Here is a 15,451-nt window from a genome sequence, read left to right on the forward strand (position 1 = left end):
ATGAAGCTAGTTGAATCTCAAACACAGTTTTTCACATCTCGGAAACAAACCAATGAACAAAATGCTCAAGCATTTAGAAATCAACAAGCTTCTATTCAAAATCTGAAATATGAAGTAAGTAACCTAGCAAGGTTAATAGGTGAAAGAAAACTAGGAAGTTTACCTAGTGATACAAATGCTAACCCTCGAAATGAAACAGCTAAAGCCATTACCACAAGAAGTGGTATTACACTTAAACCACCTGAAATACCTGTAATTTCTGATGAAGCTATTCCTACTCCACAAGAACCACAACCTGAACAAGATAAGGAAAAAGAACCGGTAGTTGAAAAGGTTAATGAAGATAACACAGTTAAGGCTAAACCTTATGTTAAACCATACCAACCACCACTTCCTTACCCGAGTAAAATGAGAAAAGAGAGACTCGAAGCCGAGCAATCCAAATTCTTGGATATGTTTAAACAGATAAATGTAAATCTTCCTTTTATTGATGTGATTTCAGGAATGCCTAGATATGCTAAATTTCTGAAAGATCTAATCTCGAATAGAAAGAAAATGGAAGAACTCTCGGCTGTTACTATGAATGCTAATTGTTCTGCAGTGCTGTTGAATAAGATACCAGAAAAACTATCTGATCCAGGAAGTTTCACAATTCCATGTTTTCTGGGTAGTCTTAGTTCAATAGAAGCATTGGCAGACTTAGGTGCTAGTATAAATTTAATGCCGTATTCACTATACACTAAACTAGACCTTGGAGAATTGAAACCAACACGAATAAGCATACAACTAGCCGATAGATCAGTAAAATATCCTAGAGGGATAATGGAGAACATGCTAGTTAAAGTCGGTACTTTAGTATTTCCAGTAGATTTTGTTGTTCTGGACATGGAAGAAGATTCTCAAGTTCCTCTCATATTAGGAAGACCATTTTAAACACGGCTAAAGCAATGATAGACGTGTTTGGTAAGAAACTAACCCTAAGTATAGAGGACGAGAGTGTTACCTTTTCAGTTGATAGAGCAATGCAACAACCGCAATCTGCAGATGATACATGTTATTATATTCAAACTATAGAATCACATGCAGAATTGTTAGAAGAATTTCCAGAATTACAAGGAACAGGAGAATGTTCTTTAGGAGAAGGAACTGAACCAATTGATGAAACTGAAATGTTAGCTACACTTATGGCTAATGGATATAAACCAACAACAGAAGAAATTCACATGCTAAAAGAAGAAGACAGATATCGATATAAATCATCGATAGAAGAACCTCCGACATTAGAGTTAAAGCCACTTCCAAACCATTTGGAATACGCTTATTTACATGGTGAATCTGAATTACCTGTAATAATATCGTCTTCTCTTACTGAAAATAAAAAATATCAACTCATTTCTGTGCTAAAAGCTCATAAACCAGCTATTGCATGGAAGATTCATGATATTAAAGGGATAAGTCCTTCGTATTGCACACATAAAATCCTTATGGAAGAAGGTCATAAAACGTATGTGCGATGCCAATGAAGACTAAATCCTAATATGCAAGATGTTGTTAAGAAAGAAATTATTAAACTCCTAGATGCAGGTTTAATTTATCCAATTTCTGATAGTCCATGGGTAAGCCCAGTTCAATGCGTGCCTAAGAAGGGTGGCATGACTGTCATCACAAATGAGAAAAATGAGCTTATTCCGACTAGGACTGTAACAGGATGGCGTGTATGTATTGATTATAGAAAATTAAATGATGCCACCAGAAAAGATCACTTTCCCTTACCTTTCATTGATCAAATGTTGGAAAGATTAGCCGGAAATAGTTACTATTGTTTTCTTGATGGTTTTTACGGATATTTTCAAATTCCAATAGCACCCGAGGACCAAGAAAAAACCACGTTCACGTGCCCTTATGGTACTTTTGCTTACAAACGCATGCCATTTGGACTTTGCAACACCCCTGCAACCTTTCAAAGGTGCATGATGGCGATTTTTCATGACATGATAGAAGAATGCATGGAAGTTTTCATGGATGACTTTTCAGTCTTCGGTGATACTTTTGAATCATGTCTAGTTAATCTTAAACGAATGCTTATTAGATGCGAACAATCAAATCTAGTTCTTAATTGGGAGAAATGTCATTTCATGGTTAAAGAAGGCATCGTTCTTGGACATAAAATTTCAAAGGAAGGAATTGAAGTGGATAGAGCTAAAGTAGATGTAATTGCTAAACTTCCACATCCCACAAATGTTAGAGGAGTTAGGAGTTTTCTAGGGCATGCCGGTTTTTACCGACGTTTCATAAAAGATATTTCTAAAATTGCCACTCCTATGAATAAACTCCTAGAAAAGGATGCTCCATTCATCTTTTCAGATGAATGTATCAAATCTTTTAATATTCTTAAAGAAAAACTCACTAATGCGCCGATTATGATTACTCCAAATTGGAATCTACCATTTGAACTTATGTGCGATGCAAGTGATTTTGCAATGGGAGTCGTTTTAGGACAAAGGATTGAAAAACGATTTCAACCTATATATTATGCTAGTAAGACGTTACAAGGAGCACAAACAAATTACATAACTATTGAAAAAGAACTCCTTGCTATTGTCTTTGATTTTGACAAATTTCGTTCATATATCATTCTAGCTAAAACGGTGGTCTATACCGACCATTCTGCTCTTAGATACCTATTTTTGAAACAAGATGCTAAACCACAATTAATCCGTTGGATCTTACTCTTACAAGATTTTGATATTGAAATCCGAGATAAAAAGGGAGCAGAAAATCTCGCCGATGATCATCTTTCTCGTCTTGAAAATCCAGAATTAGAAGTTCTAAATGAATCGGCCATACAAGACAACTTTCCTGATGAATATCTATTGAAGATAGATTATAATGAAATTCCATGGTTTGCAGACTATGCAAACTATTTAGTATGTGGATTCCTTGAAAAAGGATTATCGTACCAAAAACGAAAGAAATTCTTTAGTGATATAAAACACTATTTCTGGGAAGATCCACATTTGTTTAAAAGTTGTCTAGATGGAATAATACGCCGATGTGTATTCGGAGATGAAGCTAGTAAAATCATAAACCATTGTCACACAGGACCAACAGGAGGGCATTATGGGCCTCAACTAACAGCAAGAAAAGTTTACGATGCTGGATTCTATTGGCCTACAATTTACAAAGACGCACACCTTCTTTGCAAATCCTGTGATGCTTGTCAAAGGGCCAGAAAAATAAGTCAACGTGATGAAATACCACAAAATGTCATTCAAGTATGTGAAGTATTTGACATTTGGGGTATTGACTTTATGGGTCCATTTCCAAAATCTCATAATAATCTATATATTCTCATTGCCATTATTATGTATCTAAATGGGCGGAAGCACAAACTCTCCCAACTAACGATGCACGAGTTGTAGTCAACTTTTTAAAACGTCTTTTTGCAAGGTTTGGAACACCGAAAGCTTTAATAAGTAATCGGGGTACTCATTTCTGTAATAATCAACTTGAGAAAGTTCTCAAAAGATATGGAGTAACTTATAAAATCTCCACTGCTTATCATCCACAGACAAGTGGACAAGATGAAAATACCAACCGAGCTTTAAAACGTATTTTAGAGAAAACCGTAGGATCAAATCCGAAGGAATGGTCCATTAAATTGGAGGATGCACTCTGGGCTTTTAGAACAGCCTACAAAACTCCATTTGGAACCACACCTTTTAAACTCGTTTACGAAAAAGCATGTCATCTTCCAGTAGAAATTGAACACAAAGCATTTTGGGCTTTGAAGACATGTAATCTTGATTTACATGAAGCCGGACGTCTACGATTAAGTCAACTAAACGAATTAGAAGAATTAAGACATGAAGCACACGAAAATTCGTTAATCTATAAAGAAAGAACGAAGAAATGGCATGATAAAAGAATCAGAAGTTCAAAAGAATTTAAAGAAGGAGACAGAGTTCTTCTTTTCAATTCACGATTCAAGCTATTTCCTGGAAAATTGAAATCAAGATGGTCTGGACCATTCATAGTTAAAAGAGTTTTTCCATACGGAACGATAGAATTAATAAATTCAAATGGGATTGAATTTAAAGTTAATGGTCACAGAGTTAAACACTACATAGATAGTCCGATGGAAGTCGACAACGAAGTTAATCACAATTTCGACACCACAGCTAACTAAGTGTGGGGAGAATCAAGTCTTTAAAGGATAATATGTATTTCTGTTAGAGTTAGATTGTCTGTTTTCGTGTAGTTCTCGAAAATGGAACCCGAATGGTCTTTCCCTAGCAGACCCTAAAGAACTAGTCTTCTCCCCCCATTCTGAATTTTTATTTTTTTTAGGTTTTACGAAATGAAGACTTCCTGTGAATTAAACCATGGTCTAATGCTACACACTTTGATCACTAAACATAATAATGACACACTTCCAAGTGAAATAGTATCATTAATCAGAGAAAAATTGGACGGAGTAAGAAAAGAATCTAGATGCGAAAATAATAAGTTATAATTTGTTAAAGGAAAATCAAAATCCGCAGCAAAAAGGAGAGCACGACACCTTGAAAGATGTCACAAATGCGGAAAATGGTCACACGAAGGTAAATGTTCAAATAATCAAACATATTCCAATACCGAATTTGTTACTCTATGCAGAGACGGACCGTTCATATGTTTAGAAGAAAAAACATTAAATGCTAGAGGTTACGCCTATGTAGCCATGGAAAATCAATTAGTCCGACTATCTTATGAGGGGGTAGAGCATATCACTAAGAAATATATTTCACAGGTAAGTTTGTACAATTTTTATTTTTATTTTTATTTTTATTTTTAACCTTTTGATAATAAACGATAATTTGTTCGCTATAAAGTATTAAATTGGTATTCGATAAAATTAGGTCTTGCGACTGAAATTATTGATATCATACAAAAATTTATTACATCACTGCGAAATTTACCGTTTATTCTTAAGGTATAAATATCTTTAATCAATCAATCTAAAATATTTCAAAAATTCGTCATGAGTTAAACTAGGTTATGGAACCGAAATTACTTTACCGAAAAGAGGGGCGTATATTTTTGATGATATTTGATTGATTAAAGTGGGATAAAAGACCAAAAAGATTTTTAATTTTATTTTTACCATGTTTTTAAAATTAATATTTAAAAATTAAATTAATATTGTGAACTTTTTAAAATCAATATATTTAAGTTTGTAAATATTTAAAAAATTAATATTTTTAATATAAGTTTGTATGTATAAAAATATATATAATTTAAATTTGGTGTGAATTTTTAAATTTTAATAATATGAATTTTTAATTTTATGCATTTTAAATTTAAGTTTGGTGTGAATTTAAAAACAAAAATTTACTTTATTTCGCTAAGTTAAAAATATGATTTTTAAAATTCGTCGTGAGTTGAAGACTAGGTCGTTGAACCGAAATTGCTCTGCCCAAGGGAGGGACGAGAACTTTTATTATCATTATTTTTTAATCTTATTGAATTAAAGTATGCCAAAAACATTTAAAAAAAAAACCCAAAAATCTTTGCTTTTAAAACCGCGCTTTGAATTGACAAATTTTAAAATTTTGTCGAGGGACGGACTAGGACATCGATCCGAAACGCCCTCATCCTAAAAAGAAACAAAATTTTAATTTTTAAATTAATTTTATGTTTTATAAAGTTATATATAAAAAAAAAATCCACCGCGACTCGCGGAGGTTTAAATGGCCCCACCACCGCACTCGCGGAGGTCAAAAAATCCAGAAAAAATATAACTGGTCGAACAGACCAGTTTTTTCACCACCATACCCATTTTTCTGCGAAAAAACACACAAAAAAATCGCCCAAATTCGTGATTTTTCACAATTTTTCATCAAATCTTTCATAAAATCGCAATGAGGAGACTATTATCAAGGAATTACACAAGGAAATCGACTAAAAGGGGTGAATCTTCATCCTAGGCTCGCAATGCTCCTCCGGAAGATGCAAATCAACAGGAAATTAATAACCAATACCGACAAGATATGCCTCACCCAATTGTTTCATATTCAAACATTCATGAGGCAGATTTACATCCGAATTTGAGATTTGATATATATTGGATAGACTATCCAAAATATCAAAAGAACCTGCACAACCTTGTGTCTAATAATGTTGAGGTACCCAGAGTTATAGATTGGGCACCATTAGAGGTAGTGGAATTGGCCGAGCAAATCAAGGAATTACTTACTCAAAGGTATGGTAATTCTACTTTTAGTGATTGGGTAAGTTTATTCAACATGCGTAGACCTGTGTATAGAGAATGGTGTATAGAGTTATTATGTACTATTGAAATAAATGATCGGGTAGATACTTTAACCGATCATAGTTTTCTTAGATTTTTATTAGGAGGGGAGATGCGCCATATGTCCTTACTAGACATGGCTCGGGCTTTAGGTATATATACGCCCGAGGAGCTAGCATCTTATGATTTCCAGAGGTTAATTGTTTATGGTAGGAGGGTGGATGAGAATTTTGATACAAATGACGTATGGAGTAGGATGACTAGCCATCGCCGATTCCAGGGGGGATTATACTCTTATCTTGATATTGATAGAGCTGAATTAAGAGTAATCCATAGGTTATTAGCCAATTCGATTACACAACGAGGTAAGAATAAGGAAAAGGTAATTGAACAGGATTTGTTTTACCACATGTGTATTCGAGACCCACATAGCGCTGTAAGTATACCTTTTTGTGTAAGTTATTATTTATTGACTATGGTTAGGGGTATGAGGCGTGGTAGCATAATAGGAGGTGGTATATTTATTACTTTAATTGCTGAATATCTCGGTGTGGATAGAAGTCGGGGGGGATTATTAATGGCAGAACCAGAACCCCGCGATAGAATAGATTTGCGTATTTATCATAGTGCTAAGGTCTTAAAGAAACGAAACAACGTGGCAGCACGTTATGATGGCAGGCATCCATAGGTTGAGAGAGATCAACAGCAAGGTCAACCGGGAGGGGGTAATCCAATGACGGAAATGCAAATATTTATGGCTCAACACGAGTATGAATTGGCTAGACAAAAAGCATTTCAAGATTGGCAGTATCATCAAAGCCAAATCATAAGTCATTGTACACACGTAGGTAGAGACTACATTCCTACCGTTATGCCCGAATTTGCTCCTTGGACTTTAGAGAGCCGACCACCATATCCTACATATGACCCGGCCCAAGCATTTTACAGCATCTATGGATACGCTTGGGACCCATACTGGAACCATACTCCTCATCCGTAATTTTCTATTTTTGTTTATTTTATTGTAATGTTACCAATTCTTAATTTTCTTATTTCTTATTTCTTATTTTATTATTATAATAGCTTTTATAATTTTCTAACTTTATTAGATTTTAATAATTTTTGAATGTGGTGTGAAAACCCAACTTCAAAAATATGTATATATGTGTTTGTAGTTTATCTCATGTACAAAACAGGGTAAAACATCACATTTTCAAAGACTGGCATTAAGTTCAGCAAAAGCTATTAATTTTGACGACAAAACGAAAAACAAATGTGATGTACCAACAGACGGAATGAACAACTGATGTGCACCATTTATCATTCAGCAAACAAACGCCAATATGTTTGGAAACTTTGGTAAAATTTAATCATTTTTCTACGCTAATCACCCTCAATAATTTAAATTGTTACTGATTTCTTGCAAATGAGGGCATTGCAAGATCTTAAGTGTGGGAAGGGGTTAAATTCTTTCGGATTTTTAAAATTTTTAACTTAAACACTTGGTTACCATTAAAAATACTAGTAACGTAGTAGTTGAATTAGAATCTAGTGCTCTCTGATAACAAAGAACAGCCCTAGTCTTATATACTGACTACCCACTTCTAGTAAAATTTTTCAAAATTTTCAATTAAATGAACTCAAAATCATGTTTATACATATTTATGAACGATAAAACTAGGTGTTAACACCGAAATTATTGTTACCTCGGAAAGGACATAAATTGAGAAACAAACCAAAATGTTAGAATTCATTTAAAATGGAATAGAGGACAATAAAAAGGCAAATAAAAGAAAATAAAAGCCAAGTGTGGGAAAATTTACCAAGTTATCTTAAACATATGTCACATATTTCTGTAACAAATAATTGAAGATACTTTTGCTTTGGACTAAACTAAACAGTTTTACCCGATATACTGTAAGAAAGATGGATCTACACGATGAATCAATTCCATCACTTAAAGGAAGTAAAGTCTTCCGAAAAAGAAACGCGCTTCTTGATTTAGGTCATGAAGTTGTCGTCTAGACCAGCTGTAGGTTGACGAAAAATCTAGAAAAGTCATCACTAAAATCAACAGGAAATCCACGGACCTCATCATCAAACAGGGTCGCCAAGTGGTCAGACTTATCCTAACCATGAGAGGATCTGTCTTGTAAAATGGGGAGGACGCCGTGCAAATTAGCTGGATAAGACTAATGAATCAGACCCCCAGAAAGGATAATCTCCTTAAAAGATCAAAAATCAGCTTTTAAGCCTGATATTACTCAATCCTAGAGATTGACCTTAAAGATTGAGAATTACAAACTCATGGAATTCGATGATATCTAAACTCGAGCTTGAACGAGAAAATATTTTGATCAAAATTACAAACCGATTTGTTTTCTGAAAACCCATTTTCAATGCGTTCATTACCATTGAACGTAAAATCCTAAGAATTCACCTAGAATTCATTAGGTCACCTGAACCAAATCGGGTGTCAACCGTAAGAACGGTGGTTGCATAGCATGGTCAAAGACAGGACCTTGTGTCAGACCGGAAAATTATAAGGGTGAGCTTTACTATTACTCCTACAAAGGATAGTAATTGCGTCCGACACGTTATAGACCATAATTAAAAGCATGTCAGGGGACATTGCCTTAACAGTTGCTTGTTCAATGCTTTCCTTTACAACCGGACGGTAGTTTACCGAAAGGTAATATTTGGAGCAAGTATACTGGACGTGTTGCTTTCCCAATACAAGGTTAGCAAGTGGGTGACACAAAATCACAAGTTTTTAGCTAAAATTTTCAAATCTGAAACCCACCAAACCCACAAAAATATTTTGCAAACATCGGTGAAGGGTTATTCCGGAAAACTTATCTAGGGTAAAAGCTAGATTTAATTTTCAAAAGATCAAATGTTTTAATAAAGATCCAATTTCCTTAAAGGATCTAAATTTTCATAGTCATGTGGGACTGTAAACCACATCGTTACTACCATTGTTCATACCGCCGTATAGAAATCACTGATGTACAAAGTGTGAAGAATAAAGAAGTGATTCTAGTATATTTCAAGACTATTTTGCTTGAGGACAAGCAACGCTCAAGTGTGGGAATATTTGATAATGCTAAAAACGAACATATATTTCATAGCATTATCCCTCAAGAAAGATAAGCTTTTAGTTGCAATTGTTCTATTTACAAGTGATATTCGTTTAAATAATAAAAGGTGAAGACAAAAGACAGATTCGACGAATTGAAGATGCAAACGACCAAAAAGCTCAAAAGTACAAAATACAATCAAAGTGGTTCCAATTATTGATGAGAAACGTCTCAAAATTACAAGAGTACAAAATTACAAGAGTACAAGACGCGAAACGCAAAGTACAAGATATTAAATCATACGAAAGGACGTTCAAAAATCCGAAACCGGGACCAGAGTCAACTCTCAACGCTCGACGCAACGGACTAAAAATTACATGTCAACTATGCACATGAATATAATATAATATATAATTAATTCTTAAAATTAATATATATATATATATTATATTATATTATAAAACCGTCGGCAAGCTAGGAGCCAAGCTTGTGTGAGCTGGAATCCACAGCTCCACACTCGCGGAGCTTATAAAGGCAAAAACCTCCGCACTCGCGGAGGTCAAATAGTATTACGTGGGCCTATAAAAGGCCGAGCATTCGGCTAAAATTAACACATCTTTTTCTTCTTCATTCATACATAAGATATATATATATATATATATATATATATATATATATATATATATATATATATATATATATATATATATATATATATATATATATATATATATATATATATTTTAATTTTAATTTCTAATAATAAGGGTATGTTAGCGAATATGGTAAGGGTGTAAGTCGAAATTCTGTCCGTGTAACGCTACGCTATTTTTAATCATTGTAACTTATGTTCAACCTTTTTAATTTAATGTCTCGTAGCTAAGTTTTTATTATGCTTATTTAATTCCGAAGTAATCATGATGTTGGGCTAAAAATATTAAAATTGGGTAATTGGGCTTTGCACCATAATTGGGGTTTGGACAAAAGAACGACACTTGTGGAAATTAGACTATGGGCTATTAATGGGCTTTATACTTGTTTAACTAAATGATAGTTTGTTAATTTTAATATAAAAATTTACAATTGGACGTCCCTATAAATAACCATATACACTCAATCGGACACGATGGGCGAGATATTTATATGTATGAATAATCGTTCATTTAACCGGACACGGGAATGGTTTAATAGTTAATAGATTTATTAAAACAATGGTGAAATTATGTACAAGGACACTTGGCGTAATTGTTAACAAATTATTAAAACCTTGGGTTACACGCAGTCGATATCCTGGTGTAATTATTAAACAAAGTATTAAAACCTTGTTACAGTTTAAGTCCCCAATTAGTTAAAATATTTGACTTCAGGTATAAGGATAATTTGACGAGGATACTCGCACTTTATATTTATGATTGATGGACTGTTATGGACAAAAACCAGACGGACATATTAAATAATCCAGGACAAAGGACAATTAACCCATGGGAATAAACTAAAATCAACACGTCAAACATCATGATTACGGAAGTTTAAATAAGCATAATTTCTTTATTTTCATATTTAATTGCACTTCTAATTATTGCACTTTTATTTATTGTTATTGTATTTAATTGCACTTTTAATTTTCGTACTCTTTAATTATCGTAATTTTATTTTATCGCACTTTTATTTATTCGCAATTTCATTATCGTTATTTACTTTACGCTTTAAATTAAGTCTTTTATTTATTTAATATTTTACATTAGGTTTTAACTGCGACTAAAGTTTTAAAAATCGACAAACCGGTCATTAAACGGTAAAAACCCCCCTTTATAATAATAATATTACTTATATATATTTATATTTTTATAAATTAAAACTAATATAGCGTTAAGCTTTGTTTAAAAGATTCCCTGTGGAACTAACCGGACTTACTAAAAACTACACTACTGTACGATTAGGTACACAGCCTATAAGTGTTGTAGCAAGGTTTTGGTATATCCATTCTATAAATAAATAAATATCTTGTGTAAAATTGTATCGTATTTAATAGTATTTCCTAGTAAAAATAAAGCTATTTCATATACACCTCGCATAACATCATTTTGCATTACCAACCTGAAGTGTCTAAACTTCAAGAAGGAAGGAAAGAGTCTTCTCCGGGCGATCCACTTGCCCTAATTGCCAAAAATAGGAGCAAATCGTTTACGTCTTCCAAAAGCTTGTCCAAGAAAGTGCTTGTTGAAGAATCAACTGATTCAGAAGATTTGAATCTTTCTGATGTTGATGATTCTCACCTTGAATTAGTCAAGATGGCAGCCATGTTCACAAAAGCCTTGAACAAACACAAGTTTAAAGGCAAATCAAGCAATCAACGCAAAAACTCGTCATCTTCCTCGTACTACAAGAAAGCTGATCAATCTAAACAACAACGTGCTGATGATTCCAAGAATGAAGATTCAATTTGTTTCAATTGTGGCAAAGCTGGTCATTACTCTCGTGAGTGCAAGATGCCTAAGAAGAAGGATGCAGCTTACTACAAGAAGAAAATGTTGATGGCTAAGATTGTGGAAACTGGGGGAGAGCTAAAACCGATTGATGATACTTGGTTTAACTGGACTGACGATTCAGATTTAGAGGTGTAACATGCAAATGTTTGCAAGGTGACAAAGCTCATCAAAGCTAAGGAAGCAATGGAGAATTCTGACTCAACATCCGATGATGATGAGGTACAATCAACTGAAATCTCACCTGATTTTATAAAAATGCAAAATGACTTGATGAAGAATCTGGTCTCAATGTCAAAAGAAGTCAAAGGCTTAAAATCTGAAAACAAGGTTTTAAAAGATAAAATCAAAATGAATGAGACCAGACCTTCCTCATCTAAATTGCAAACGGATGTGCAACGATTGACTCTCCAACTCAACTCTACGGAAATTGAGTTAGAAGATCTGAAAAAGATAATTCATCCGATTAAAGTTGAAAGAACTGATTATCGGTTAAAATCGGAACGACTTGCAGAAAAAGTTCAATTTTTAGAAAAAGATCTTTCTGATTTGAAAAACCAACATGAACCCACACTTTCAAAACTAAACAAGAAAATCGTTCAATTGGAAAACACCATAATTGAAAAGAACACTGAAATTTCTTTATTGTCAAAAGAATCTTTTCAAATGAAAGCACAACTTGCTCGATATGAGGAAAAACTCTATCGAATAGAGCAATCCAAAGCTATCATGGATATGGAACTTTCAAAACAAACGATTTTCATGAATAGACCAAAAACGATTCATGGTGAAAAGTGGGGGTTGGGTTATGAAGATCTGAAAATTTTGGAAGATGCTTCCAAAAAGATTCCAGGATTATATCATTCTGATTATTTTCAAGCCGGTTTACCATCGCATTTTGTACATGCTTCTGATGCTGATTTTGATGATATTATTGTGAATCGTAAATCTAGGAAATACCATCAAATTAGCTTAATGTATGAAAAAATCAATGCTAACATAGGTAAATCGAATCCTGATTTCTTGAAAAATCTTGTTGAAACTGAAAAGAACATGCAACGTGAAGATTATGTGCCTAAGCGTAGACTGGTTTATATCCCAACACTCATGCTAGAGAAATACATTTTAATGCTTGAGAATGAAGTGTTTAACAAACCTAGTTCTAGCATTACTGCAATAGATGAGGTGTTTGATGAACCAATTTTTGATGTGAAACCAATTCTACCAACTTTACATGCATGTCCATATGGTGTTTTCCGTGAAGACCTAGCACATGAACTAGCTGTCTTCTTTGAGACAGATTCTCTAGGTCAAAATTCTTTAGATGAAAAAGTAGAACCTCAGGATGAACCGAACATTGAACCTTTGATAGATTTTGAGAGTCAACTTGATCCTTTGCATGATTATTACTTGCATTTGCCTGCTGTACGTGATTTAAATCGTATAGTAGCTCAACTTGAACAGGAGAATATTGACTTGCAACTTAAGTGCCAATCATTAGAACAAATGCTTGCTTTGTGTGATAAATTGCCTTCACTGCCTAAGAAAGAATGTACTTATGCTTTTAAGGAGGGTGAAGTGATAGTTTCTGCTGAAGAATTATGTCTTTAGATTAAAAGCTTAAAACAAAAGATAATTCAACTGAAATAGGCTAACACACTTAAGCAAACGTCTAATGTTGCAACCAATGTGCTTGAATGTACTGGTGGGATTACTAAGAAGGGGAATGGAAAAACAACATCTAAGGATGTAAAACCCATTACTATTCTTAAAAATCCTCTACGTTCTCAATTTGGCAATCATGGTTCGAAAGTTGTTTCTACAACTCAGTATATTGTTAAAAAGGTTCATTCTCCAAATGGTTCTGTGTTAACTGAAAAGATTCCTATGATTCCTATGACAAAAACTTCAAAAGCGAGTTTTTTAAAGAAATCAGTTAAGTCCACAACACACACAAGTTCTAAACCTGATTTAAGTGAGTATGATGCAAAAGAACGTACAATCAAATTGAAAATTCTGCAAAATCAGTCATCTCATGTGTCAACTGAAAAGTTTGGACGTCTAACTAACAAAGGTGTTTTTCGTGTCACAGGTCATAATCCAAACTTGAATTACGAATCTTTATGGGTTCCTAAGTCCACGACTAAGAAAGTAGCAACCAAACCAAAGCAATCTGCTAGTCGGCCTAGGAAATCATCTCATGTTTTTCAATTTTCGTCTGTGAACAAAACATCTACTTGGAATAAATTGTGTGTTAAGACTTCTGATAACGATGTAAAGATTGATATTGCGTATGATGCTTCATGTAATGTGGTTTTAAATGATGCTTTATTGTCTAAACTGCATGATGCTTTACGTGATTATTTCATCATTGATCCAAAGTTTGTTGTTAATCCAAAGTTTATTGCTGGTACTAACCGAAAAGGACCCAAGAAACTTTGGGTACCTAAACTCTAGGAAATTCACATTTACAGGGTTTCGACGTCTGTGTTTGGTATATCGATTCCGGCTATTCTCGACACATGATGGGCGATAAATCCTTGCTTGTCAACTTCATTGACAAATTCCTAGGAACGGTTACATTCGGAAACGATGAGATTGCAGCAATAACGGGTTACGGAGATTTTGTGCAAAATGGCATAACAATCAAACGGGTTTCATATGTTGAGGGTTTGAGGTGCAGTTTATTTAGTGTGAGCCAATTCTGCGATGGAGATCTCAAAGTTTTGTTTGAACGTCGACAATGCTCGGTGCAATCCACCGAAGGGAATGATCTTCTTGTTGCCTCGGAAAGTTTGATCCTCATGGCGATCAGGCCATATTTCTTGGTTATTCCTCGAACAAAGTTGCTTGGCATTAACGTCAAGTTCGATGAATTTTTGGGAATGGCTTTTGAACAACTCAGTTCAAAACCCGATCCTAACCTGGCTACTACTTCTTCCGCGCAAAACTCAATTTTCTCGAAGAAGGGTGTTCCTACGGTTACATCAGAGGAACTGGATATCTTGTTTGATAGTCTTTATACTCCTCAACGGGATTCAAATGTTCAATCCGTGCCGGTTACACCATCACAGTCAACTACTGTGGAGAATCTTCAAAGTCTTTTAGATGAAGATTCAACACCAACTGATTCACCTGTTGCTTCTTCATCCTCCCTCCAACCTCCTGTTACTGATAATCTTGAACAAGATCAAGATTCATCATTTGATACAACTCCAGCTATTTCTCCAGATACTCTATTGAATCCATTAGATAATGTTACATCAGATCAAGCAGATCAAGGCTCAACGTCAACAATGGTTGATGTTCCGATGGATACAATTGATGTACAACCTCTTCCACACACCCGATGGACTAAAAGTCATCCAATAGATCTTATTATTGGTGACGCATCTGCTCCAGTTTCAACTCAAAGGGCTACTCAGAATATGTGTCTATTCACAGCCTTTCATAGTAAGATTGAACCAACAACGGTTGCTCAAGCTTTACTAGATCCATACTGGGTAGTTGCAATGCAAGACGAGATCAATCAATTTGAACGATTGAAAGTATGGCGATTAGTTCCAAGACCAACGGGTCAACGACCAATAGGG

The sequence above is a fragment of the Rutidosis leptorrhynchoides genome, chromosome 8 (assembly GCF_046630445.1).
Source record: "Rutidosis leptorrhynchoides isolate AG116_Rl617_1_P2 chromosome 8, CSIRO_AGI_Rlap_v1, whole genome shotgun sequence".
Lineage (NCBI taxonomy): Eukaryota > Viridiplantae > Streptophyta > Magnoliopsida > Asterales > Asteraceae > Rutidosis > Rutidosis leptorrhynchoides.